The following is an 8,050-nucleotide window of genomic DNA, read 5'->3' on the forward strand; positions in this document are numbered from 1 at the left end:
CGTGACAAACACTGTTAACATCACTAACTTTGTGCACTAACCGGAGTGTAATTCTAAAATTGCCCGTTGGTTATTCTCGATTATCCAACTACCAACGAGTTAGTAATTGGGGATTCAGATTTTGTCTTGTTTAATATTAAAATTGTAGACATGAAAAGAAATCAAACAGATATTCTAATTTTATTTATGTACATATTTGTATCTTCCTAACAAACGCTGGTTTAATTCGCTATTATTCGTATATTCGCCAATCGGTTATTCAACCATTTCCAGTTGGTGTATATTAGACGAATATTAGACTAACAACCAGTTAGCAGTTGGGGATTCAGATTGTGCCTTGTTCTATAGTCAAAAAATGTTAATGTAAGGAAATATCACTATTGTTGTCTGTTTACCCATGTACACATATGTGACTTTGTTACACACACTGTTTTTCGTACATTAGCCAGTTGGTTATTCCAACAGTGCCCGTTGCCGAGTTGATTATTCGCAAATATACAACTACAAACCAGTTGTAAGTAGGAAATTTGTATTTTGAAGATTTTGTATTGTTTTATGATTAAAAGAAACAGATTTGAAGAATCTGGTTGGTATAGTTGGATATTTGCGAATTACCAACTAACAATAACCTACTGGCGAATGCACGAGCATGGTGTTTGTCATGAAGATACATGTGTTTGTGTGTTTTCCTCACATGTACACGTTTAGACCATAAGAATAGACAACATCTGAATCCCCAACTACAAACGAATAACCAACTGGAAATGTTAGAATATCTAATTGGCGAATGTAGAAAAAAAACTCAAATAAAACAGTGTTGTTCACGGAAATACATCTGTGTGCATGTGCATTAAATTACGTTTGGTCTGTGATACCTTTACATGTACACATTTCAACCATAAAACATGACACAATCAGTTATTCGCAATTAACAGCTTAATATATATACATCAACATCTGACTACCGTGTAATTGATTATTCGAATCCCCAACTGGCAACTAGCAGGTAGTTGAATATTCAAATAACCAACTATCAACTAGTATTCGAATGTTCGAATCCCCAACTACCATCATCCTCTCAACTCTACCGTTTTAAATGTAATTGGTGTGAGATCTGAATAATAAAATAGCATCCATAGTTGAAATTATACCTCTATTGTTCATCACTTTTATGGAAGAAAGTGGCAAAATGTGCTATACTTCACCGAAAAGCGTTCGAAGTTTAGGCTTTGATCTAGGTCTGTCTCACTGAATATCTGAAATTTACTTATTGGTGTTAACTCTGTTAACAAGCTAACACAATTTCAGCAAAAAATCAACAGCAACAAACGTTGTCACTATAATATATATGAATGAATTCTTTAAAAAGTAAACCTATGTCATCATATGTCTAGAGCAAAGCTTCAAAGTTGATTTCATACACTCAATGCAAACAGAGTTTACAAACATGAGGATATTATAAGTGCTAAGTAAAACGAGGCTTTATGCAGGCACATAGTGAATACATATATGAAAGTGTACAATGAGGTTAAAGTTTTCTGAAAGGAATGATACATTGAGTTTCAAATTATAAATTGAATTACAATTATCAATAATCAGAATTAAAATTATGTCAAGTTTAATCATTTTAAAACAGAAAAATCAACATTATGCCATTTATCAAAATTCACCGGAAGAGTATGTACTTTTAAGGTATAAAGCATGGGAGAATTCTCCAGTTCAATACGCCGAATAAACGAGTGATATACGTTTGCATAAAGAACAGTTTTTAACACTAAGTTGATAAACGAGTTCTTAATATGTGTTTGTTAACAAATATTGATAGTCTCATAAAACCTTGTAAAGAGGTTCAGGAATTAAACATAACTTGGTGTAACATAAAATTAAGGTTTTATTAACGTTTTTCTCAGATTTAAAAAATCAGGACATTCTATCATATAGTGGTATTCGTCACCTAAAGTTCTATTGCAACGCGTGCTTTTTCTATTGTCGTATGGGACATAACTCCATCGACCAGTTTCACATGGTAATTTGTGATTTCTCATTCGTAATCTTGCAAACCTTTTTGTATTTATATCATAGGTGTTATAAAGATATTTTTCCATTTCAAACTTCAAATTTCAAATTGTTTTATAAAATCGGAAGCTTGTGGATGTGTTTAATGTACTGTACCAGTCAGTAATAAAGAGATCTTTTAACTTTTGTGATACTGTGAGTGTTAACCATCTACAGTTAGTTAATGTTTCTGATAATCAAATTCCATACATTTCTGTTTTTATTTACATAGTTTTAATATTATTTATCCAGATTTATTTATTTTGACTGCCGTTATTTTGACGATCATCATAAAGACCATACATCGCATAGTAAAGTTTTGTAGACGATTTCATTTTCAAAGGTTGTACTAGGTGTGCCCAAAATTAAATCATCCGTATTTCTATGTCAATTCGTAAAGGAAATACACCAGTCAGTCTCACCATACACCACTGCGTTTGGGGTTGAGGATCGAATGCATTATATGTGCTTCAAGAATTTAAGTTGTACTTTTTCCAATAACTCCAAATTTCCAAAACCCCATATTTCACATCCATAAAAAAGTGTTGGTTTAACTAGCTTATCAAACAAGTCAATTTGTATATTTATTGGGAGGTATAATGATTTAGCTCTTTTATCAGACAATACATTGCTTTTGTAGCTTGGTTTGCAATATGTTTTTGGCAGAAAGAAATGATCCAGAACGACTAAAATATATTCCTAGATAATTGTAACCTTTCACAGTTTCTATGCCAATATTATCAAATTGGAAAGTGTGATTTGTCATTCTACCAGATGAGAATATTACAATCTTTGTTTTATCAATATTTACTTTTAAATGCCATGTAAGACAGAAGTCATGATATGCATTTAAACAATCTTGTAAATCATTTGCAGTTTCACAGACAATTGCTGTGTCATCAGCATACAAAAGTATAAATATTTTCATTTATGAAAATAACTGATTTTCACCGATTTCGATGCCATTAAGCTCTTGGTGTTAAGGAATTCGTGCAGGTCGTTAAGGAACAGGGAAAATAACATTGGAGAAAGATTTTCTTCTTGTCTGACCCCTATATTACTTGCAAAATAGTTAGACGACTCACCATTACCCTAACACACGATTTAATGGAATTATACATATTTTTAATGACCTTTAGAAATTTACCACCAATGTTATATGGAATAAGTTTCGACCAAAGACCTGAACGCCAGATAGAGACAAATGCAGCTTTGAGGTCAATAAACGCACATAATAATTTCTTCTTTTTAGCTCTTAATATTTGTATTAAACAGTGCAGCAGAAACAAATAATCGGTTGTTGCGTAGTTAGAGCGAAATCCAGCTTGTAATTCATTTATAAGGTCTTTATTCTCAGCAAATGTTTGTAGACGTTTATTTAATACAACGGTGAATAACTTAACTTTACAACTTTTTTAATTTGTTAATTTTTGTTTGTATTTTGTGTTTAAAGACAATTTTGCACTGTCTACAAAAATATTTGATCATTCATTTGTGATATAATCAATATCTTCTACTGTTACATCGTTACTATTTATGATATCTTCTATTTTTTGCATTGATGACAAGATAAAGAGCAAAATAAAGTGTTTTTACTGTAAATAATTGATTGTAGGTGTCATTACTATACATTTATGTAACATGAAATGTATGAAAGTAATGGAGTTCTCGTCACGCATAATAATTATGAAAAAACGCGTCATACATAATTTAACCCTTTATTACAACCAGGTAGGATTTATAACAATGTTAATTAAAGGCCAGTACTTGATATTATATATTGATATCTGTATTGAAGGAGATGAATAACAAGTGGAAAAAATGGACAGGCAGAGTGGAGTGTCTGAAGCAAAATATGGACCTTTAGATAACATATAAGATTTTCATGTGATACAATTTAGGTTGTGGTCCCAGGAACCGAAAACATTTGCTGCGGAGGAAAGCAAGTGGAATGCATGGAACCGTGACTGTTTCAGATACCAGATACTAGCATTTTTATTTTTTAAGTCGGGTATAAAGGAAAAATAAACATGACGGTATAGTTGGGAAGTTGTTGGTAGTTGGGGATTCGAATATCCAACCACCTACTAGTTCAGCATTTAACAATTTATTACCAACCATTAGTAGGTCATCTTTTGCTCTTTTTATGCACAGTTGCTGTATGCATGGGCGGGTCCAAGATTCGCCGATAGAATGGTGCTTAACTTAGGGGCGTACCCTTTTAGTTGCGCCGCTTTCTCAGAAACGAAATTTAATTGGTTGGCAAAGTGTTGGCAGAGGGGTTTGGAAAATGTTTACAATTTAAAGTCCGTCACAGTGCATTTTGGGCGTATTATATTTCTTTTCTTTTTCAATATTGAAATAAAAAGTAAACTTGGGACGATTTTAGGCCCTCCATCCCCGAATCCGCCAGTGGTATGTGGACACAGTGTTGTATTAGTATATTATTATGCTGTATTTGTCGTAATATTTCAAGAGTTATGAATGTGGCTGCTTGCCATTATACTGATAAATGTAGTTATGTAGTGATTTTTTTTTACATTACATCAACAACAAGTAGGACATATTTAATTTAGGTTAAATGAAGAATTGCCAGCCCTTAAGTGTGTATAAAAGTAGCAGGGAGTATCCATCATGCGGAATTTAATACATTTTTATCATGACACGGCGCTGAATGAATGATTAAACCACTTATGTATAATAATTTATTACATGACATATTAACAAATTGAACAAATGAGTTAAACAGTGCATATAAAAGCAATTACAATTAAACATTTAAGTATAATAACATAGTTGTTATTGTTGTAACCTATTCTATTACAACCACGATCAAAGACGAGAGTATTGTACAAAACAAATCAACAAGATGTTCAACAAACTTGATTTCTTAAGCTGCACTCTTACTGATTGAACGTTTTGACAACTTTTTTTATTTTTGTCTTGGAACGAGCCATTTTTGCGGAAATGCATAACAATTATATAAGACTGGTAACAAAAATTAGATAGCAGATTTTGATATTTAAGTTCAAAAATTGATGTTTTATGCATTTTTCATAAACCGTGCATAGAACAATAATTTTCGAACGGAAATATGAAAATCTGCGGTCTGATCTTTTGTCAGCAAAACTTTGACATTAGTTTGCAGATATTTGCCGCAAGAATTTGCTCTTTCAAACAAGAAATAAAATATTTGTTATAAAGGGCAAATCTGTGAGAGTGCAGCTTTAAGTGAATATTTGAGCACCCTGAAAACTTGAAGGCGCTAATTAGGAACATGTATTGAGGATTTCTGAAAATAATCTTAATAAAATGGACAACGACCAATGCAACACATTCTAGTTGGTTTTCACAATTTCCTTGGATTAAATACAAATTACATTTATATTTATGGTATAAGATGGCAGTTCTTAGAATTTAAACATTTACAGTACAAAACATTGAAATCAGATATAATTAGATAGAATAAGTATAAGAATTGTCTAAATGTCTATCAATAATGACACAACCTCGTCAAATAATTCTCAGCCATCATGAACAGACCGAAAGAAGAACTTAGGCGCCTGCTTTATCGCGTTTTCCCGCTAGCCCCGCGTTGTTTTGTGTATACGACCTTCACAGGACCCGAAATACTGGAATCGTAATTGAGTATGTGGTATTAGAAAGTTCATTTATAGTTGTTAAAGGTCCAAAGGCTTGGCTGCAACGTTTTCAATAAACTTCAACTCAATAAAGTTAAGTTCAGAGGCATAGCTGGCCCTCTATTCATGTGGATTCATAATTGAGCTAGGGGGGTCTGGGGCATGCCCCCCCCCCCTGGATTTTTAGAAAACATTGGTGCAATCTGGTGCATTCGGGGCTCTGAGGTGCTTTATTTAGAACTGGAAGAGGGACAGTTTTAGGATACAAAATCCAGTATGAATAGTGTTAACTTTGGCTTAATTGTTTTATTTTTTGTCAAAATCATGTGGATTCAGCCGCGTACTCGTGTATAGGCAGCTACGCGACTTAATTATTGTTGAGAACAGTGCAGAGGTTAACAACGAGATCTACGACATTGTTGATGAATTTAAACGTTAGATAGTTATTGATGTGTTCGTTTAGTTATTAAAATAAAGCAAGTACAGGTGAAACATCTGTCTCACAGCTTGTTACAAGAAGTCCAGATTGCAAGTGTATTCATTAAAGCTGCACTCTCACAGATTGAACGTTTTGACAACTTTTTTTATTTTTTTGTCTTGGAACGAGCCAAATTTTGTGAAATCAATTAAAACAAGTTAAATAAGACTGCTGACAAAAAATAGATCGCAGATATTTGTATTTAAGTTCCAAAAATGATGTTTTATGCATTTTTCTTAAACCGTTTAGGCCATAAAACATTAATTTTCGAACGGAAATATGAAAATCTACGATCTGATTTTTTGTCATCAATCTTATATAATCGGGTTGAAGATATTTTCACAAACAGTTGCTCTTTCCATGACAAAAAATAAAAAAAGTTGTAAAAATGGTAAATCTGTGAGAGTGCAGCTTTAAATGCAAAGCCATACATATTTAAATGTTAACCACGTTGTTAACTTTAACAAAGTTCTGAACAATCGGCACTGTGTTCTATATGTAACATTTACAAAATAAATAAATAACAAAAACAGACTGTGCGCGTAAGTTACTTGATGTAAAACAATCGGCAGAAAAGAACCAGAAATGGTCCAGTGGACCATATTGATAATATATAATACTCCATATATAGAGTTTAGTATATTTCAACATGAACTCTGCAAATCGCATTATATAACAATGTGGTTTTTGGAGCACAGTTGTAGCCATATTCAATAGACTAGAAGAGTAATATTTACAATGTATGAAATATTGCATCACATTTTATAAATCTGTATTCTTTAGAAAATTATTACAAGCACTTACGATTTTCCTTTTCCTTTTCCTTTTCCCTGTCTACGATTTCCCTTTTGCGGATGTATGACGCTGAAACGAGGAAAAAAATCACAATTGTGTGAATGAGGGGAATTATAACACCATTATGACAGTGTGTATATACCACGTGATGAATTATGTCATATATGCTACGTCGGAAGGCAACATTTTGCTTAAAATGAAGAGTTATATCAGAGATAACTTTTCTTTTACTACACCATTTTAGATGAAACAAAGGGCAGTCTATGCCACTGAAAGAGCCCCGCCTTCGTTTTATTACCGGAGTTTGATAAGGTGATTAGTTTTATCAAACACTTCGACAAACCTGTTTCTTAAACAATGTTTTGACAGTGCTCCGTCAGACGGCCGTATTGTGACAAGATTTGTCGAAGTGTTTTAAGAAACTAAACTCTCAATCATACTTTATTAAAAGACCGAAGGCGGGGTTCCGTAAGCGGCATAGACTGCGCTATGATTCATTTAAAATGGTAAAGATATGGACAAGTTATCTTTGTTTGAAGTCTTCAATCAAAGCAAAATATTGCCTTCCGACTTAGCATTTATGACGCAATTTATCACGTGGTATACACACACTGTATGATATACTTTAATAAGCACGAATACGGTACGAGGCTGATACACGGTGAAAACCACAAGATATGGGCACACCATTAAACAGATGGCTGAAACTAAAGGGAATCTCTCATGTTTAGGCACCAAAATGAGTTTTTCCGCTAATACATTTGAAAACACTTATATTATAATTACTTTACTCTTTGAAAACGAAATTGCAGAAAAATGTTAAGTTTTAAAATATCCTGGTTGCACGGGGGAGCTAGCCCACGCCGGAACATTTAAGAATTATTTTTGGAATAATAATACCTTAACAAACAGCCCATAAGGACATGTACATGACCTTCCATACAGTAGATTTTAAAAGGATGTGATTTAAATTGTATTTAAGAAAAACAGCATATCATAAAACAAGAGGTATTTTTCAGATAAGGATCAAGCGTGTTTACTTACATGTGACAACTGGGCGTGGTTTTGATGTGGACAACAC

Source organism: Mya arenaria, chromosome 5 (genome assembly GCF_026914265.1).
Source record: "Mya arenaria isolate MELC-2E11 chromosome 5, ASM2691426v1".
Taxonomy (NCBI): Eukaryota; Metazoa; Mollusca; class Bivalvia; order Myida; family Myidae; genus Mya; species Mya arenaria.